Consider the following 9,490-nt stretch of genomic DNA (forward strand, 5'->3'; position numbering starts at 1 on the left):
AGATGACAACGTGTCTCTAAAAGAAATGGAGAAACTCTCAAAATACAAAGACCTGGAAATAGAGATAACTAGAATGTGGAACCTGAAAACAGAAACAATTCCTATCATAGTAGGTGCATTAGGCATGATAAAAAAATATTCAGACAAATACATAACAAAAACACCAGGACTTACAAACACATATAACATACAGAAAATTGCACTACTATGCACTGCACACATCCTACGCAGAACACTTTCCATACAATAACCATCAGAGCATCACAACAAATCACAGCACATACCCAAGGCACACAGAGCTGCGCTCGGTAGAGAAGTGAAAGCACGCTATAAAATAAAACTACTGAATAATAGTAATAATAATAACAATATGCATTATAAAATACGTGTACGCATCTAAATTTAGAAATTAACTAGTGATTTTATCTTCAGAAATACTATTAAATTTTATTATTTATTGTTAAAACAAGTATTTTTTAATATTTATTCGTTAATTTGTAAGTTAATCTACGTACATTTATTATATTATTTATGTTGTTTTTATTATTATTATTATTAATATTATTATTATTGTTATTATTATTATTATTATTATTATTATTTTATTATTATTTTTGTTGAAGAGGATGCGTGGCTTTCAATCATAACAATGTAAATAATATTTATGTACATATTTACACCTATAGGTAAAATACATACATACATATATATATATATGTATGTATGTATGTATGTATGTATGTATGTATGTATGTATGTATTTTTGTATGTATATCTTCTAAATAGTAGGGAATACAATTCCAAACCTACAGGGAAAAATTCTGTTCAGAAATTTCAAATCAAATTTCACAATATATAACATATATATAAATTTTTTTTAGATCTCTCTTAATCAATTCAATAGTGAAAAACATTATTCACACCATATAGAAAAGGCTAAATATACTATAGAAAACTTTATTCTAGAGGTCAATAGAGTACATAAACAATAAATAGTAAATAGACTACACGCGTTTCGAGGCTATATTTACAATAAAAATGACAAAATCAATTCGATTTACGACTAAATCGATCTAAAATAAATTCTACTTAAAAATATAGTCACTATATAGGTCTATAATAACAACAACAACAACAACACTGATAAAAAAACCACAGCTGCCTTTACTACAGAAATCTTTCAATAGTATTATTTTCAATTAAAGCAAACAGATCTTTCAAAGTAATTTAGTTATAGTAATATATTGTATACTCAGCGGCAGTAGAAATGTTTTGCTTATTCCAACGCTGCCAGCAGCATTTGCCTGAAATAAATATTGAAGTATTGTGAAAACTTAGTTTCAAAATGAAATAGTACATTTTCAAACATATACTCTAACATCCTCTACTGAATATAGACGTTAGAATATTGCGATCGATGAAAAATCTTAGAAGTAGGAAACAATTGTTGTGAAAAATTATCCTCTACTGAATATAGAAACCATGATACATCAATCGATTACAGATCTTACAAAATAGATTGTCAAAAGCAATTAAAACCACTGCAAGCATAACCGTTTATGACGTTTATTTCAATCGCTGTACGCCCTATGCCCCATTATTTAGTATTGAATTGCGAGCTAAATATCATTTCCTCATCCTTCGCTCGATTGCTCCATCAAAGGTGATTTAAAGAAAATTAAAGATAGTTTAGATTTTAAAAATAAACAATGATTTTTAAAACGAGAATTTCTCAGCCGATGCCTTTAATGGAAATATAGTGAACACAAGGCAACTACTTACCGGGCACATATGCAACTCTAAATCTATAAAATGATTTAGACAAGCTTTGGATTTTCTCCTGATGCAAGATTTAAACTCACTGATGTTTCTGGAAAGGGAAAATATGAACGGAAATTATACACTCGGGTATTTTTGTATAGTTTGTATTTAAGAAAATTTTCGTATATTTGTTTAGTATTTTATTCCTTACTTAACTTTGGTAACATATTATTTGAATTATGGCTTGTATTGTAGGGTCCAACGAACCTAATTTAAACATACCTATTATACACATACATAAGGTCTTTAAATATATATATATATATATATATATATATATATATATATATATATATATATATATAGTTTATTATATTGAACGTTGATAAAGGGATATAAGGACCTGATGATTAGGGTTAGATTTTAAGACGGCTTCCAGGAAAACATTGCGTGGTTTAGAAACCGGAGTATGTACCTCATGAAACACGTGTAGCTATGTAACAAAAGAGTAGGTAATTAAAATGAAAATTATTTTATATGGTGGAGATGAAGAGGCCTATCTCTAAATTAAAGATATTTCTTCATTGAGAATAATTTGAACCTCTGGTATGCCGGAATGTTTATTCCCTAACAAATAAAATTTATATAAATATATATATATATATATATATATAAATAAATATTAGGGAATAAATCCAAATTTCCAGGGAAAAAAATCAGATTTAGGATTAAATCCAATTTTATAGTAAAATATTATAAAATATTATTAGAGACCTATTTATTAAAATTTTATGTATTGATTAAGTCTTTCCTTGTTTGTTTTGCAAATTAGTGGTTTTGTCTCTAATAATATTTTATATATATATATATATATATATACATATGTATGTTTATATATGTGTGTATGTGTGTGTGTGTATATATATATACATAAGTATGCGAGTGTGTGTGTCCGTGTGTGTGCATATATATCTCTCTATATATATAAATATCTGTATATATGTATGTATGTATATATATATATATATATATATATATATATATATATATATATATATATATATATATATATATATATATATATATATATATATATATATACATATATATGTGAGTTTTTATGTATGTATATATATATATGTATATATATTTGTGCATATCGCCATGATAGATCGCTAGCCACTAAGCATTTATTCTTTCTGCTTATCTCTGTTTTTCCTTTCGGTCGAAAAGCGAAGGATCGAAACCTAAATGGCATTCTCAGTTTCCCGAGCGTCAAGCTAATACATCTGTTTCTTGTTTACACGCAAGACTTCGTCTTTTGCTTTTTTATAGTCTCATTATATATGTATATATATATACATATATATGTGTATACAGTTGCGGCCAAAGTGTTCAGAACGGAATTGTTTTCGACAGAACAGTAGGTATAAGTTTTTATCAAAGTTGTTTTATATTCTATAATTTTCACAGACAATGAATACGATATTAATTGTTATTGTCTGAGATTTTGGTGTAATTTCAGAGGATACTACAAAAGTTATAATTGATTTAGTGATTTACTGCAAAACCCATGGCGGCCAAAAGGATAAGAACGGTTGAAAAAATAACAAAATAATCAGAAATGACAGAGAATACTGGAATTATTTAATATTTAGTGTGAAGCCCTTTAGCTTCAATCACACTTTGACATCTTCGACTGCATGAGGAAATTAAATTTTCAATTTCTTGCTGGGTGATCTTATTCCATTCTTCCTGAAGGGCTTTCCATAATTGCTTGGTTGTTTTAGGATTTCTGGCTTTCGAACGTTCTCCTAGAATATTCCATACATTTTCAATAGGATTGAGATCTGAGCTTTGAGCAGGCCAATCCATAACAACAACCTTTTCAGCCTTGAGGAAGTTCATGACCACCTTAGCCTTGCGACATGGAGCATTGTCCTGCATCAATATGGGTGGTCACTTAGTTGAATTTCTCAGCACAGGCAACACATGATCTTTTACAAGTTGTTTATAAACTCCTGCATTTAACTTCCCATATAATCGCATCAAATGGCCCACTCCATCTCCAGATATCATCCGCCAAACCATGACACTTCTTCCACCGAATTTAACACTAGTCTTAAGGCATTTAGGCGACAATTTTTCACCTACTTTTCGACGAACGTACCTTTTCCCATCTGAGCCAAATAACATAAACTTAGATATATCACTGAAATGCACCGTTTGCCATTCTTCTTGAGACCACAACACATTGCAAAAGTAAGACGACACTTCTTATTTTTGGAGCAGATCAGTGGCTTCACTGTAGGTGCTCTTGCTTGTAGGTCATGTTCAACTAAATGATGAGACACAGTTTTTCGAGATAAAGTTTTCTTCAGTACAATGCTCATTTCCCGAGAAACAGCAGCAGTAGCTTTAAATCTGTCCTTTTAACCAACGTTACCATAGCACGATCTTCTCTCTTGGTAGTTTTTCTTGGCCTACCTGTAAACTTTCTTGCTTCACACGAACCACAATCATTGTAGACCTTAAGAATACCGTGAACAGCACTTTTTGACTCGTTAACAATCTTTGCAATAGATTCAATACTTAAATTATCCTTCTTTCGAAGCTTAATAATCTGCTGACGAATTGGCAACGGAGTAAGTGGCATTATATTAACAAAGTACGCTGCAGATATTCTTACTAATGTTTAGTAAACGACTCATCACGTAAACAAATTCAAAAACATTATAGTTCGTCGGTTAAATATACTAAAACACGGAGTAAAAGCAACCGTTCTGATCCTTTTGGCCGCCATGGGTTTGCAGTAAATCCTAAATCATCCATAACTTTTGTTATCCTCTCAAATTACACCAAATTCTTAGACAATAACAATTAATATTGTATGTATTGACTGTGAAAATTATAGAATATAAAATAACGTTCTTAAAAACTTATACCTACTTTTCTGTCGAAAACAATGCCATTCTGAACATTTTGGCCGCAACTGTATATCTATATGATATATATATATATATTATATATATAGTATTATATATATATATATATATATATATATATATATATATATATATATATATGTATATGTATATGTGTATAAATATATATGTATGTATACATACATATATATATATATAGATATACATACATATATATATATACATATAAATATGTATACATATATATACATGTATATATATGGAGACACCGACACTACTCTCGGATCACAACATGGTAGAGCTGACCATGTACGGGCCAAATGAAAAGCATGGACATGCAGCCTACAAGAAACTCTCAGAATCTTTCCAGCTTGAACTTCCATCAGGCAACTGGAAACAAATTGAGAAAGAGATCCTCAAACAAATCTGGCCTGAATGTCTCTCCTGCCAGACATCAATATGAAACTTCAACAATTCATGTATGTAATGCAAGCCATATGCTACAAATGTGTCCCAGACCGAAAGGCCACTGTACACAAGAACAAAATCCACAGAAAGATGAAAATTTTAATGAGACGGCGTTCGAAAGTTTCAAATCGCCTAAACAAACAAATTGAAAGCAGTGAAAAGTCCCGCCTGAAAATAAAAAATGTTGCAATTCGAAAAATGTCTGCAACTCTCCATGAGAAAGAAAGAGCAGACAAAGAAGCCTGGGCTATAGACAACATAAAATCTAACCCCAGAGCTTTCTACATGTATGCCAAAGAAACAGCTACGGTGCACGGTAGGATAGGGCCACTCCCTGAAAAGGATGGCACACTCACAGAAAATCCAGTGAGGATAAGTGAAATACTAAATGAGCAATTCAAGAGTATTTTCACTCCACCCCTAGGGCATTTTCAAGTCAGCAATCAAACTAACTTCTTTACAACTGCAGATATAAAATCAGGGGTAGTGATGATTGATTACATCAATATAAAGGAAGACGATGTAATAAAGGCTATTGATGAAATTAAAACAAACTCAACTACTGGCCCCGATTGATTCCCAACAATCCTTCTAAAAGTATGTAAGAGAGTCCTAGCAAGACCACTGCAGTTCCTCTTTGAGATCTTCCTTGCAACAGGTAAACTTCCAAGAAAACTAAAGGAAGGTAAAATATGCCCTATTCATAAAGGAGGTAGCAGAGCGGAGGCCAAGAACTACAGACTAACTCTCTGACCTCACACATCAGCAAGGTCATGGAATGAATAGTCAGAAGGAAACTAATCACCTTCCTTGAAGAAAATGACTTGCTGCCTGACACCCAACATGGTTTCCGACCGGGAAGAAGCTGCTTAACTCAGCTCCTACAACACTATGACTGGGTGCTGAAACGACTGCTCAACCACTCAAATGTGGAAGTCATATATCTCGACTTTGCAAAGGCCTTTGATAAAATCGGTCATGGAATGATATGTCACAAACTGCGTGATCTTGGCATAGTTGGAAAATTGGGAGAATGGCTTCATGACTTTCTGAAGGATAGAAGTCAAGTGGTAGTAGCCAATGTGGCCACTTCCATTAACACGCAAATTGTAAGCGGTTTTGGGACAACTACTGTTCATAATGGCCCTCTCAGACATGCCCTCAGCCACGTAGAGAGCCACGATCACAAGTTATGCAGATGATACAAAAGTTTGACAAGCAATACAGAACCCTGAGACACTAAGCACCTGCAATGTGAGCTGGACTAAATAGACAAGTGGGCTGAAAAGAATAGCATGCAATTCAATGCTGAAAAGTTTCAAGTTTATGCTATCAGCATGCAAAATTCAATGCAATACCCAATAAATACACTGGACCTGGAGGGATTGCAATCCAGAGGCACAATTGGTGCAAGAACTGGGTATTTACATGAGTGATGATGCAAATTTGCATGTGCATGTTGCTAAATTGTCAATGAAATGGAGGCGGCTGACCGGATGGATTCTTAGAAACTTTAGAACAAGAGACCAGGAAACCATGATGGTCCTCTGGAGGACACTTGTCCTAAGCCACTTTGACTATTGCTCTCAGCTATGGTCACAACCCAGTGTCAAGTTAATCACAGAACTTGAGGCGATCCAACGAAGCTACACGAAGAAGATAGCCTCTGTGCAGCATATAAGCTATTGGGAAGCTCAAGAGATTAAAACTCTATTCCTTAGAGTGTAGGCGAGAGAGTATTTGCCCATAATACACATCTGGAAGATCCTAGAAGTACTTGTCCCAAACTTTGGCATAGAGATTCACACAAATGCCAGAATTGGGCGCCTTCATAGTGCCCCAGGACCCTCACGTTTGCCATCAAGATGTAGGACAGGATACTGTGATAATCTGGGCTTCCGAGTCCCACCGCTCTTCAATATCCTCCCGAAGGACCAGAGACCTGCATGGGATGGATGCAGATGTCTTTAAAATAAAACTGGATCTCTTCGTGTCAGGTGTGCCAGATGATCTAACTTCACGGCGAGATATGCAGATGAGGGCAGCTGCATCGAACTCTCTCATGCACCAAATGGCAATTGCTAAAAAGCATTCGTGAAGTAAAATCGTGTAGCAACACCAAATGGTGGTGCCCCAGCATGGGCATAGCTCGTGGGCTGAAACTAGATAAAAATACTTTTGGTTCAGTATTAACTTGATATTATACATATCTATCTATCGATATATTATCTATATATATATATTATATATATATAATATATATAATATATATTATATATATATATATATTATATTATATAGATATATATATATATATATATATATATATATATACACGCTTATAAACATAACTATATTTACCTGCAGAATTCCTGAGGATCTCGTACAGGATCTAAAAAAATGTAAGCACAGAAGTGTCTTCCAACGAAATTGCATTCATGTCTATCTGACGCTGCACCTAAAATATGTGAAGTTTTGTTTTGAAAATATTAAATGATTATTCCCAAAATAAGTTCCTCTTAAAATACAAATCATTTTAGTTTGTTAGGTATTCGTATGATACAGATTATACATATAGTTGTTTCATATTCTGTTTTGTGTATTTTTGAGGGCGCTGAAGACGTTTCAATATAGTTTTGTCTTATGGTTATCAGCTGACATAAATACGCCACTTTACAGGAAACATGCTATATATCGAATGTCCTCGTCATCACGTTTCTCCCTCCGATACATAATGGTGGTTGGAAATGGCCTCCATTTATTTACGGGGTTATCATCGATAATATTTGGAGCACGTCGTATAAGTTGCGGAGTCCAATGATTTGATTTCTACAGTTGAAATATTCCAGTCAGAGTCTACCAAATCGTGTTGCTCATCTAATGCACTTGCTCGGCATCTGCGTGTTCACAGTTGGGACCTAAGCTTCTATGATATCATCTATTATACTTTAAATAATCATATTTTGGATATAACCCTCAAGGGGTGTATTTTGACACCTTGAAATGAAACATTTCACATAATAATTACTCGTCAAATATATGTTTAGCATAATATTCTTTCTTTTTATTGTCTAGAAAATGCTGTTTCGTTGGATTTTCCCTTCGTAATACGACAGAATGAGGTCTCCGTTTTGCCTTTGCAACAATCTTGTTCCGTCATTGTCAGCATCAAAAACACTCTCGAAACAATTTCAAATACATTTTTAATAGCCCTGTTCAGGAACTTATCACAATCTTGTTCCTTGGACGTGGTATAAGAAGTTTTATATTATGAACACAACTCATAAACCAAAATATTTTGATCACACATATCGTGTTATAATGTTCTCATGTAGAATATTTGTATATATATATATATATATATATATATATATATTATATATATATATATAACATATATATAAATTTTATCATGTTATATATATATTTATAAATATACAATTTAACAAAGGAACGTAATAAAATGGTTCTAAAGAAAGGAAAAGATTTAACTTCTCTAAGTTGAATTATGAGATAACGGAATATTTGTTACCTTTGGAAGATGTTTTTTAATAATAAAAGCTAATGACTGTGTCCATTAGTTTCTATTCTAATTGGCAACATATTTCTAATGAACATATTTAGATATATATATTATAACACTTGTTCCTGGGGTGTGCGATAAGAGTTTGCTTTCCAAACACATGGTTTCATACATCCGGTCTTGACGTGGAACTTGACTGTCACTACATAAAACTGGTGATTTCGTAATGCATTAAAGAACTCTTTTATTTAAATATTGTAAAACTTGTAACGATTTGCAAATGATAAAACGTGAAAGGGGATCTTTGTTGGAATTTTTATTGATTAATATATCACTTTGCAAAAAAAAGTACAAGTCGTGGAAGACAGAACTCACCAAAATCGGTGTCTCTGAAAAGTTACTCAGTGGACAAGTGTTTCCTGACGACGGAAAAAACCCAACACATGTTAGTCGAAGGAGTAAAATCAAGTTAATACCAGTGCGTGTTCCACAAGCCAGCGTTTGGGCCCACTTATTCTCATCATCTACATTAATGACAATTGACATTCATGTACTACAACATATGACTTTTTGCCGATGATTCCCAGATCCAGAAGGTCATCATTGAGGTGGGTAACCGGATATGTCATCAGTTTTCAGTCAGCGGGGTGGAAATGAATAATAGGCTCCTGAAGGAAGACAAAATTCAGTTGCTCAACGTCGGAAAAGTAGATACCCTGAAACTCCCAACCTTCAGGTGAAACACTCATGGCATCCAACTGAATAAGCTTGGCAGCACATATAAACAGCAAAC

This window comes from Octopus sinensis, linkage group LG15, assembly GCF_006345805.1.
Source record: "Octopus sinensis linkage group LG15, ASM634580v1, whole genome shotgun sequence".
In the NCBI taxonomy this organism is placed as follows: Eukaryota; Metazoa; Mollusca; class Cephalopoda; order Octopoda; family Octopodidae; genus Octopus; species Octopus sinensis.